General features: G+C 33.4%; 1 pseudogene; it reads right to left on the bottom strand.

Moving 5' to 3' along the window:
• Window positions 1–1,085: 1,085 nt before the first annotated feature.
• On the bottom strand, window positions 1,086–4,034 carry LOC120169647 (annotated as a pseudogene).
• Between the last annotated feature and the right edge of the window lie 484 nt (window positions 4,035–4,518).

Consider the following 4,518-nt stretch of genomic DNA (forward strand, 5'->3'; position numbering starts at 1 on the left):
AGTTATTAATTATTACATAAAAATGATTCATGAATCATTTAATAAAATTAATTTAATAGTCATGATTACTTTTTTTAATATTATGATCATAATAAATATATAAAGTCAATTTAGTAATTTAAAGTAAATTTAGTAATATAATGATGATAATTACTAATTCATTTTACATTTATTATTAATACCAACATTAATTTAATAAATTTTTTAAATATATTTATAGGATACAATTTATAAGTACAAAAAGTAAATACATTAATTCAATTATCATAGTTAATAATGCATTATAAATTGTGAAGAAGTATTATGTTACATTGTAATATTAGAAAATTATAATTTTCTAACTTTATCAACTATAACTTACACGTCAAGTAAATATCAAGTCAAGTAAATATCAGTTCAGTTTAATAACAGGTAGGATCATTTATAGGTTGAGTTAGTTACATATTAGGTTTATAACAAGTCAAGTTGATAACAGATCATGTAATATCAATTATTTGTCGGGTTATTCTCGGGTTTAGGTTCATATTAGGTTGGTTCGATTGTCATATTATCATGTTGAATTCGGGTTAAGGTCGTTCTCAGGTCGGGTGCATGTCATAAATTTTCGGGTCCAACTCGGGTTAAGATTAACAACAGTTTAGACTCAAATAGGTTTTCGATCATCACCATCTCAAGTCGCAAACAGTTTTGACTCAAGTCAGTTTCAGTCAGTTTTACAAGTCAGGTTAGCTTTTTACATCCCCAATGTCCAATGGCAGATTCACTCATGTATTAGAATGGACAAATGTTTGTCCTGAAGTCCAAATTTTCTTTAGATATATTTATTTTAATGATTATACCCACCTAAAATTTATGTGTTCACCTATATACAAAAAAAAATATGTTATTAATATATATATATATATATACTCTAAAAAATATTTCTGAATTTACCACTGATTATATATATTAGAACTGATTATATATATTTGAGGAGAAAACAAACACCATACGGGAAACTATGCATCTCCTTCACTAAGACTGAGATGATCAAAAAGCTCACGCAGAAATGTATTAACAAGCTTTTCCTGTCACTGGAGGAACCCAAATGAATATATGTAGACAAAATATAACCACAACTGTATGAACTGCAGGCCAAGACTTGAAAATCAAGAATATTGGGTTCTCATATGGGAAAAATGAAAGAGGAAAATGAATCTTCTCTCCACAAAATAGGTTGTCAAGGTTAGAACAGCAGCTCCTAAAGAGACTCGACTAGTACAGGGAAAATTGAGAGCATCGAGCAAAAAGAAACCAACAGCTTCAAATCTTGAAAACCCAATCCTATATGCCTCGTCACACTTAACCACCTGCATAAAATATGTGAGTAAGAGGGAGAGAATGATAATAAACAGATAAGAGGCGAGCGGAGCCGACTAGTGTGTTCAAACTACACAATTGTCGGGCATTAGACCCATTACATGACTTGTAGCTAATATTCAATTTTGAGACAATGAAATAAGAGGATTGTCACTTGTTATCCAGATTACAGAAGCAATGTAAACAAAATTACCGGATGGAAAAGACATTCAGAACTTATCATTTATGAATTATGACCACAAACTAACTCCAGGTTAAATGTTATTAGCCGCATTAATTTTGTAAAATCTCAACTCAGCTGGCCATCAAACAGGACCTTTTATAGGCATATATGGCCTACATTTTTGTATTAGTAAGTCATGTTTTCATCAAAGCTTTCTTGAATAGGTTTTCTGAATGGGTAAACTGACTTTTGTGCTAGGTTTGCTCATGGGGACATTAAGTAACACATCCTAAATACCACATATAACAAGGAAAATTATGAAGATCAGAATACTGAGATTCGGCACATAAGAACTTTTAATCAGTGAAAGATACATGTCTTGTTTTGTGATGTTTGGTTGGATAATGCCCTTTTATTTCAGTATAAAGAAAATTACGAGGGCTCATTTCTGCAAGGATAATATACTACAATCTTTTTGCTTATCCGTTTTCATACTTAATTCCCTAAAATCCAAAACTTTCAATTAGGCATTAGAGACTGTTTTATACACTTTTAGTGAGGTATAAAAGACATTCATTTACTCATTAGAACAAAATCTAATTGCAGAAACCAATTCCAAATTAGAAAAATAAATGCATTTTAAATAGGGCATCACAGGAAAAACAGGATCAAAATCACATGCAGAGAATAGCTGAAATCAAGTAATATGAAAAGAATAGCAAAAGGGTGAACACCACCAAACCATGAACAGCCCCAATTAAATAAGGCATAAACCTAAACAACACAAAAGAAACCAATCTAGCCAGCATGCCATGCTTGAGGGATGGAATGTCGGGCTATTAAATCATTAGGACACAAATTCTATGATTTGGCTGTTGCAATACTTTTCTAGAGCAGGTACATTGGTCACAAAATGTGCTGTAACAGGAGTAATACTTTCCATGTGGTATGGGCAAAAATCAGTTTCAACTTTCAACACAAAATAATAAAAGAGTTGCATATCTAAATTAATGCAACACAAACAATGTAAAATATGCTTCCATCTTAGTCATCTAAACCTAAGCAATGCAAACAAGGGGCAGAGAGAAGGAATTAAACTTACCTACTGCATCTTCTTTTCCTTGTTTGAGGAAAATGGAAGCTTACTTAAGACTGTTTCATCAATTTTCCTGACCTGTGCTTGAATGGTTCTTTCTGCTACAGAAAGTTTTTCATCGATTTGATGCTGGAACTTATCATATACCAACGGAACCGATAGAATGAAAATAACCCCTGCAGAACACATCTGACCAATAAGCACTTTTGAATAAAGTTGGAACCATCAGTGTTATAGAACCGAAGAGGGTCACATAACTCACCAATATAGACCAGAGTGAGGAAGTTGACGAGACTACCAATGAATGATACAAACCACAAGCCCACGGCAACCTTAGCAACAAACATTTAAAGTTTTCCAGTCAAGGACAAATAAAGTTGTATATCAATCGAATAAACTGATATAAATTAAAATCTTAACCTTAATAAAAAGTTTCAAATTCTTGCCAATTGTAATGTCATGTGCAATTGCCAATACACAATTAATCCATCCGTGTAACTCATCAGAAACCATTCCAATAGTTCTCTCAGAAATTCCATATCAGGAATTGGGGGCAAAGGTCTGCATATGAAAGCAGAATCGCTTCAATTTTCTCCTAATAAATCCTCATACATTTGTTCTCCAAACAAAGAAGAAACACCTTTTACCCTTTTTTCTGGGTACGAGTATTTTCCACCAAAGGATGAAATCGGTAACCAGATAGTAAAGGAAAGATTAAAAGAGCTTTAACAATGGGAGAAACCTGTTGAGAAGTGAAGCAGATTTGGCCCAGAAGAAGAGAATAACAACAAAGAGCAACAAAACGTTGGCCACGAAAGGTAAGAAATTATAACCAGCTATTTCGAATAAGTAATACATCGTCGTTGCCGAGACTAACATCATAGCTCCACCACACCATCTTCTCCACAATAGTAAATCAGCAACTACCAGAAATGCATAAATAATATTAAACCCATACCCAAAAACCATAAAAAATAAAATAAAGACCTATCCAAAATAATCAGAATCATGTAAACCAAATAATGAGTTGTTGAACAATATAATTAGCCTATGAAATATTACTATTCCGAAAAGAAAAAAAAACCGGGAACATTCATCTAATAATTAATCGTGGAAGCAAAATGGAAGTGAAACAGATCTATTGAGAAATGAAACGCAGAGGCTGCTGCGAAAATATATATAGAAAACGAAGAAGAGAGAAGAAGACCTCGGCCACCACCAAGCGCTTTATGAACTGATGTGCGAATTGAAAGGTTGGAATCTCCCATGGGGCGGGCGATCGCTTGTTTTTTGTTTCTTCTGCAATTGATTTTAGAGAAAAGGAAGAGGGAGAAAAATTCTGAGGAACAGAAATGGAGAAAGTGAACAATCCGAAGAACAGCAAAACAGGCCGGATCATGTGCTGATTAAAATGGGCTTTAAGCCTTTTCTCGAAGATGGGCTCATCCAGCCTATTATTGCTTCAACTCTCTCTATTGTCACTTAACTTTTGTGTTGTATTTTTTAGGTTAGATTATTACCTAACTATGATCTATGTTAGGGTTCCTCAATCTTAGACTTCTTAAGGACGTTAAGCGTGACAATGAAATTTAGGGATTGGATCGAGCGATGAACTCATTCCTAGTATAATCATCATTACTAGTTTTGAAAGTTTCGTTAGAGATTTTTGTTGATGGAATAAATAGATTGTGTCGACTGTTAGCGGTTTATCTCTTCTTGATTAGACAGATAATCGCAATCGATGATTATATGATGGTTGGCTTATGTCAAGATACTCTGTTTCCATGAGGAAAGAGAAGAGAAAATGGGTGAAGAGTGACATAATGGTTTTAACTCTCTCTTTCTCTCCCAGTCTTGGTCGAGAGGTTTTATAGTGACCCTTAATAGTGGTATCAGATAT

Source organism: Hibiscus syriacus, unplaced genomic scaffold (assembly GCF_006381635.1).
Source record: "Hibiscus syriacus cultivar Baekdansim isolate YM2019G1 unplaced genomic scaffold, ASM638163v2 tig00111769_pilon, whole genome shotgun sequence".
Taxonomy (NCBI): Eukaryota; Viridiplantae; Streptophyta; class Magnoliopsida; order Malvales; family Malvaceae; genus Hibiscus; species Hibiscus syriacus.